We start from the raw sequence: 9075 nt of genomic DNA on the forward strand, positions 1-9075 counted from the left end.
CGATTGAATATGGGTCTTTGAAACTCATGAAACAAGAACTACGCCTCACAATCAATGAAACCTTCTTAAACATTTGACACAAAATGACAATGCTAACCTTAATTTGGTTGCTACAATAACAAACTGAGAACAGTTCTTTCCAAAAAGTGTGTTAATATGTTTTTGCAAAGCGTAAAATTGCCGATGCTTACTGGTGTACTTCCGTTGTCAAATCTTCATTTTCGGATGTGCATAGTTTTGTACTTCATAAAGCTTGCAAATTTGAAAGGTACGTTAATATTGCTTGTAGTTTGCAATCCCAAACTGCCTAAATATAAACGATCAGTTTAAAAAAAGAAAGAAAAGAACTTCTGAAGTTTGAGCAGCTAATGTGACACAGACAGTAACTGGTTTATCTCCCTTGTATAATAGTACAACAAACTTAATCACACTTTGCTTACTGTGAGGCGTTAATCAAATCATTAAGCTGATAATTGTTATTATTGTTTAAGAAAACGTTCCCGCTCAACGTAATCAAGGCAGAGCATTTAAAGAACGATTTGCATTAGTTTTAGTCTTATATTATTGATTGAAGAACACTTATGTTCTTATGTAATAATAGTCTTAAAATCATATGAGTACGATCCATCTGAACGAGAGACGGCTTACAAAACAGGTTACAAATAAGCCATGAATATAAAGAACATGTGTTTCCTCCTGTTCTATTCTGAATCTTTAAAAAGATAATATTTTCAAATACACACTCTCACTCGAAGGTAAACGTCAAATTCTTCTCATGATCTAATTGCAATTCATGGTTTACATTGCGTTGTGTTGGCATGACCCTTTATGAACTAAATTAAATGGTTACAGAATCACTGAAACGCATGCCAAGGGACAGGAAGAAGCACTGCAAAATAAGATACAATGAACAAAATTTAAAATATTTTATTTGGTGAGGGACTCTATAAGTTTTTATTTATTTAAAAAAAAATACGTAATTGTAAACATCTTCAGAATTCTGTTAAATTTAAAATATATCAGCAAGAAGAAGAAAAGAGAAGAAATAAGGAAGAGGAAGAACAAATTAGTATATATTTGTAAACCTGTAAGAAGAGAACATTACCAAATCACGTTCACAAACGTTTTAATATTTGTGACAACTCTACGTAAGAAAATGGGATTACTTCCATTTTTGTTGTTGTAATTTTTTTCTCGTATTGTATGAGTTAATGGCAATGTATTTCACGAGTTAACGTGTATCAAATACTGACCTCATCCAATAAATTAATTATTGATGTCATGTTATTATGTTAACATTTTCTTCCCTTATTTGATCTATATTCAACCTTTCCTCTTATAGCGTGTGTGTTGTTAAGAATGGTCTGCGTCTAATAGCCAGCAATAAATAATAGTATTATTACAAGATAACCTGGATTAACTTCTCTCCATTTATCAAATTCTTTTCTGTTTTAAAACATTAGGAGAGATTCGTTTTGATTTCAGAACAAGAATCACACAGTCCGCACTTACAGTCCGCATTTACAGTCCGGGCGAAGGGAGGGAGGGTGAGGGCAGTATATTGTATCAGTTGAAGTAATTCGAAATAGCTGTAGTGAAAACCTACAAATTCTACATTACTGACAAATTAGTCGTGTAGATTTAATAAAACTCTGGGAAAACTACATATACTTCAGAAGCAGCAACAATGCTACCTTAATTGTCATCTAAAATGCGATCTGAAGAAGTATCGAAATGTGTCACCAATACAAAGCTGTTAGCAATGTTTAATGATACTGGGATTGACCACTCGCTTCCACTGCATGACCGTGTTATACTGCAAACCTATTTGTTCTGCTAAATGTACAATTTTAGTTGATAATAATATTCAACACTTAACAAAAAATTCTTAGCATATAATTTAAAAATATCAATAATATTGAAAATATGCTTCATATCATTTTACCCCGCCATGTCATTTCTATACCAGAATATGATTAAATATTTGTGACCGTATCTCTCCTATAACAAAATATGATTAATTTGTTGTCCGTACATATATCTTCTATACCAAAATATGATTAATTTGTGGTCCCTCTATATCGTTTTACCAAAATATGATTAATGTGTTATCCCTCGATATCTTTTTTTTACCAAGCAATATATTTTCAGCTATTGAACAAGATGCAATAGTAAAATATCACAAGGAAAAGTTCTAATAGTTTTAGTGATTAATATTTACATTTTGAGCAATGTATATTGAACCCAATTTTCTGTACCAAGATAACTGATCTTACAAATAATGATGATGAATAAGTAAAAGAGTTCATTTAATCTAAGTTACCATTCGAACACGCACAGAGACATTTGTGTAGCTGTTGCTTTATTTTTCTTGACATTGTTCTTGATATTTATGAAAAATATTATCTTTCGAAATGCAACCAAAATACAACGTGAACACAAACCCACTAAAAGTTTTTCGTCAGTTATGTGTCTTTACCATCCTGTCAGCAAAATACATTATTTCATTTTAGCCTGGAAATAGAATCTATTAAGCTCCAACGATAATACTAAAACTAAATAATGTCGCATATATTGGTACTTGAAGGCATATTCTTCAGAAAAACTACTGGAATTGAGCATTTCTCAATTCCTACAGAAAAAAAGTGATGCTATCCCGTCAATCTCATTTTGCAGAAATTAACTCATCAAGGGAGATAAATTGCTGATCATAGTCGGAGCATTGAAGATAGTTAAGAACTAGAGTTTCACACCGATTTGAGCATACTCAATTTGTACTTGTTTTATTGCATTCTTATTCCGCGCCATGTTTTAGACTAAGCAACAATCCCGTGCAAAAATCTCACTAGCATACCGGTGTCCGTAAAATAAAATAGTAGTAGTAGTACCAGTAGTAGTAGTAGTAGTAGTGGTAGTTGAAGTAGTAGTAGTAATAGTAGTGGTAGTAACAGCAGAATCAGTAGTGGTAGTAATAGCAGTTGTAGTCGTAATGGAAGTAGTAGCAGTAGTAGGAGTAGCAGTAGCAGTAATAGAAGTAAGGATCAAAGTTTAATTAAATCAGCAGTCTCGTCTCAAATGAGTGATGTTTTGTATGGAGGCCACGGAGGTTGTTCCACAGTTGCAATAATGTCATTAATGATGTCACTCCTCCACTGTCATCGACATCTCATGAAGAACTGAACAGAGCAATTTGATTTTCTTTCCGCTCAATGAGAGAGAGCTTCCGTACTTCAATATGTATTTAGATCTAGAGATGGCCTCATGCGACTATCATATGCGTAGAGACATCCGTTTCATTTCAAATGAGCGAGGTGTTTATATTGATGGCGAGGTGGTTGCATTAAGGTTGATGTTATTGTACTGAGACCGTGACACTTGTACTGAGGCTGAGGTCATCCATTTGAGATCTAGATTATTCGTTTTAAGTCTCAGTTATTGTATTGAAGACGTTGTGTTTGTTTCGAGACCGAGGTTATTGTATTGAAGACGTTGTGTTTGTTTCGAGACCGAGGTTATTGTATTGGAGACGTTGTGTTTGTTTCGAGTCCGAGGTTATTCTATTTAGTCTGAAGTGAATTTTAGAGACCATGCTCATTAAATTGAAGTCAAGAATATTTACTGAGGCGAAATTATCGTATTGACGCTGTGGTTTTTGTAATGAGGCCGACGTGATTTTCTTGAGGTAGAGGTTATTGTTCTAGCTGAGGTTATATTATATGACGCCTAGGTTATTCTACTGAGGTCGAGATCATTCTACTGAGGCCGAGATCATTCTAATGAGGCCGAGATCATTCTACTGAGGCCGAGATCATTCTACTGAGGCCGAGATTATAGTAGAGAGGCTGAATTGACTGTATTGAGATTGTTGTTCTTATTTCTTCTTCTACAAATTCAACTTTAACAAATATTAATTTATATCTGTTCAATTACTCTGTACATAGATCCCAAAACTCATTAAGGAAAGTCAGTAAAAGTTATTGGCTGGCGGGTGCCAATAGGTTACAATTACAGCCATATGAATATTGGCACTGTAAGCAACTAAATGTGAAGAAAAGATCAAATAAGAACTAGCGGTACACAACAGAAATACACATATATGTTTAGGAGTAATCAATGAGATATTTTACAGATTCTTCGTCTCTGTAAGTGCACATACATGCGTTCCTCTCATTTTCCTTTTCCTTTTTGGTCACATTTAGTACGTGTTGGCCATTTTCATTACGTTTTGGTCACATTCAGTACGTGTTGGACATTTTCGTTACATTTTGGTCACATTTAGTACGTGTTGGCCAATTTCGTTACATTTTGATCACATTCAGTACGTGTTGGCCAATTTCGTCACGTTTTGGTCACATTCAGTACGTGTTGGCCAATTTCGTCACGTTTTGGTCACATTCATTACGTGATGGCCAATTTCGTCACGTTTTGGTCACATTCAGTACGTTTTGGTCACATTCAAAGACTGGAATTTGCACTGAGACTATCATTGTTTCTAAAAAATGGTCTACATAAATTAACAATTCATATGCTAATTTGGTGTTGGGGTCATTACTATTAATGCTACTGCTACTCCTACTACTGCGACTACTACTTTTCTGCCATGACCTTCCGTTGATTTGTAAAGCAAAATAATGCGATTCTTAAATTTTGATTTATTATTGATATCCAAAAATATGAACCTTTTTGTCATCACTGGTCTACTGTATTATTTACTTTTGTAATTTATATAATAGCCAGGTAGATGCGGCATCAACTCTGTGCATAAAATTCGTCCATTGCGCACTTAAAATAACAGACGGTATTGGAATTCTCAGAAGGGTTCCTGAATCGTATGTGCACAATTTGAGAGACCGATTGTAAATTTTCGAGCTGCGCATTGAATTGTTCATGCGCGGTTCGAAAAATCAGGGCAATTTAAATACAATATTTCCGATTTAGGCTAGCGATAGACGATATACGTGATACAGGTCATAACATAGCTAGAGGAGCATGCTAGTAACCAGGCATAAACATGTCTTCTTTAGTAGGTAGTAAGTCAAAAATATGATTACAATTTCGCATCGTGAATTTCCTCAAAATGTACTTTCTTAGTTTGGCAAATCCGAATTACATGAGCCATGTCATGAGTTCTCAAGCTTGATTACACATTTCGAAATTGTACAGTAATTTCGACTATATTCGAAGTGCAATTACATCCTCCTTACTGAACTCAAACTTAAATGAACATTATATTCCATACCATCTTTTTGATACTTACAATTATAAGAGTTCATATTTTTCTCACATTATGATTCCAAGCATTCAATGACAAAACAGAAACAACATGCAGATTAGGCATGTGGAACAGGCACAGATACATCCAGTCCATAATCACAAAATTTAGTTGAATCGACAAAAATACTAATCTCCATTCATTCCAGATCAAATAAAAAGTTGTTGCAATGCATATTCATTCACAATATGACTCTAATTTCAGTTAATTTTAAGTAGACCAAAGAGGCAATTCCTCTTGAAAGGGATATCGAGCGCACAACTAAGTTCAAATTGCGTTGTTAGTTGTGTCTCGATCAATCTGCGATTGTGTATTTATTTAGGAATACAGCGTAAATTCAATTACTTTGCTCCCTGTAGTGTATTTTTTATATAATTAAGTCTTACGTTGAATAAGAAAATGATTATACAATAAAATGTTACAGCATTTGTATGGAAAAAATATGAATTCGTTTCGCCTGATGAATGGATACTGCACTCTACAAGGTCGTACAGTCTCCATCCGAAAAAACTTATTTTCCATACAAATTCAGTAATATATATATATATCCACATGTCTTTCAGTTCATCATGTTTACCTGTTGGAATTTCCGAATCTTGGTGAGAGCAGCGGGGTATCTGTAGGTATCGATATAATAAGCAACCTATTTAAAATCCGATTAGCGCAGTTTCATGGTCTATTCCATCACCAGCTAAAGTTACAAACCTCTAAAGAAGAATTGTTGCAACTTCTGCTACTCAATATTGCATTGTTGTCTGTCTACACGAGCAATACAGCCCGTGTCTTCTGAACAATACATCATATTGAACTGAGAAAGGAGACAATACACAAATAAAAGATTTGAATGAAAGCTAGCCGCAAAATGCACCACGAAATGAACCATACATTCCTCTTCTATCACTCCGATTCGTTATAGTAAACTTATATATGTTCGATTATACATAGATTTATATCAGAGTATCTGATATTCGATTTCTTGCCATCCAATCACACGACTTCACTGGTATTGTAAGGCTTTAAACTTGCCCTCACTAGATGCTGTCGTCATTGTCAGAACCTATCTTGATCAATTTGCTGTATAATCGCTAAGAAAATGAACCAACATTTTCAAAGTAATAAAAGCTGCGTAATGTAAAAAAATAATTATTGACAACTGAGATAATGGCATGGCATGATTGTCTCGAAATTGCAATGAATAGTGGTGAAACTACTTTGAACAAATGAACGTTCGAGAATAAACTTTTAATGTTAGTAACAATAGATTTTGGGAAGAAATTCCGCTTTAAAAGACAAAACTAATCCATGGATATAAAAAACTTGCCAAGCTTTCATGAAATATGACAAATCCAGGTTGTTCAAATTGTTCTATAAATTCTTGATTTTTTTGTTACTATGATATATGCACTTAAATTCAGCCATTTCCTTCGTTTTTTTCTGTAATGGTTTTTTTTATATCACTGAGCACAGTTTTATGAAATCGTAGTATTTAGTAGATTTTCTCTATTCTTTTGTGGAAAAAAAACACAAACATAACATTTGAAAATTACTGCCACACATATTCTTCATTAAACAAATATGCTGGCATCCATGTATAACCAAATAAAATGATGTTCAACGCAACAACCAACCAAATTAAGAAGTTTTTATCCACTGGGGTCAATAGACATTGATAACATTATAACCAAGAACTTTGAAGGCTTGTAATTTTCTTGGTCTAATGGTAGGTGTGATCACATATCACGCTTGAGTACCAAGTTCGAATCGAACAACTTGCTATTCGTTTTCTTTTTGTTCGTGTGCTTGTATTATGCTTGTAACCCGGAGTTAGGAAAGATAATTATATTATTACAGCTATTTTCTGTGTAAATATACAGAAAACACAACATAAACTAAATAGTGATCAGCTGATATTAGCAATCACTATCTACTACCTCCATTTGTGATACATATTGATAGCCAGTAAGTTTGATCATAACATAAAAATATGCTTGTATCGAGTGAATTACAAATATATTTGACCAAGTGGCAAAAATTAAACATATCCGTTTATGACAAGGCTGAAATATATCCGTGTATCACAAAACTGAAATATATCCGTTTATTACAAGACTTAAATATATCCGTTTATCACATGATTTAAATATATCAGTGTGTCACAAGACTGAAATATACCCGTTTATCACAAGACTGAAGTATATCCGTTTATCACAAGACTGAAATATATCCGTTTATCACAAGACTGAAGTATATCCGTTTATCACAAGACTGAAATATATCCGTTTATCACAAGATTGAAATATTTCCAGACAAATGTTGAAGAGTGTGAGTGATAGTAGAAATCACTGTCTGACTCCAACTGTTCTTAGGAACCAATCTCCTATACTATAATTGACGAAGACAGCAATGCTGGCATTGTCACAGAGGTGTTCTATAACCCGCACCAGATTTGAGATGATTTTGTACTTGCTCATATTTGCCCATTAGGCTGAGTGCCATACCCTAACACATATTTGTTCTATGATGCTCATTTCTGCTCAGAAGCCTGCTACTATTCAGCGACAATTTTCTCTGCTTGAGGCTTTAGCATGTTGATAATTATATTCAGCATGATTTTGATCGTGTGGCTCATCAGATTGATGGTTCAGTGGTTTTGGCATAGCTGAAGGATACTTTTCGTAGCGAGCACGATGGCCAGTGTTTGAGTCCATTGGGGTTGCCATTCTCTTGTCTGCCATTTCTTCTGGCATATTGTTGTTAAGACTGTGAACATCTTTTCTCCTTCTCCTTGCATGAGCTTTGTTGGTATGCTGACAACTCCAGCTTATTTTCCTTTCTTCAGTCACCTAACGGCAGTCCCTAATTCCTCGAGAAAGCCAGAGTTATCATCAATTTCTTCTGTCTGAGAACAATTTATTATTGTTGGATCCCCTTAGGTCTTCTGATTGTAGATTTGACCCAATCACTTGAGGATCTATTGATCTTCTGTGAGGCATGTACCTGATTTTGTCTTGGTTGATGCTAGTTTTCCCTTGTTTCATGGTTGTGCGATGTTTCAACAGTTGATATGCTTTCTTGCTGTTGTTTCAGTTCGGAATGTTTTCGATTTCGCAACATTGTCTTTCTATCCAGGACTCATATGCCATTCTCATGCTTCTTCTGATCATGCTAATTATATCACTGAATTTTTTAGCTCCCTCATTTTCATTGTTTTTTCTATTTCAGTTTTCTTCCTTTGTCATATTGTTCAAGGACATCAGTTGTGACTCAAAGTTTATATTCCCGCTAATGTTTGCGATCTCATTTACTGTAAGTGTACTTTCAGAAATCAAGGTGATTAAGAAGGATTCCGATTAATGTCGACCTTTCTCTTTAATTATACACGTACGCAATGTTACACAGTTTGGTATTACTTGCTTCGGAACGTGCACACCTTTTTGCTCTCGCTAGAAACAATAATTAAAACAGTTTTCCATTTCATGGGAAGTAAATCTTAGATTGATATAACGTGTTCTTGTACGATGTATTCCCCTTGACTGGGTCTCGTAACGGTGGTCGACCAGTGATTGACCTGTCCTCATTGATCACATTCAGTCTGCGAATTTACTTCTGAGTTAAAATTATGTAAAGTATGACTCAGCTTGAATAAAATTTGGTAAAATTGTAATTTGCGTATGAAATATGGTTTCTCTTTAGGAAATTGTTTTAAGAACAACAACAAAATGGAAAGCAAGCTGTTAGGTTTATATAAATATAAATGTATCCATGTATGTGTGTGTATGTACGTTAGTGTGCAAGTAACTACG

Source organism: Sinohyriopsis cumingii, chromosome 7 (assembly GCF_028554795.1).
Source record: "Sinohyriopsis cumingii isolate HCF-2022 chromosome 7, ASM2855479v2, whole genome shotgun sequence".
Taxonomy (NCBI): Eukaryota; Metazoa; Mollusca; class Bivalvia; order Unionida; family Unionidae; genus Sinohyriopsis; species Sinohyriopsis cumingii.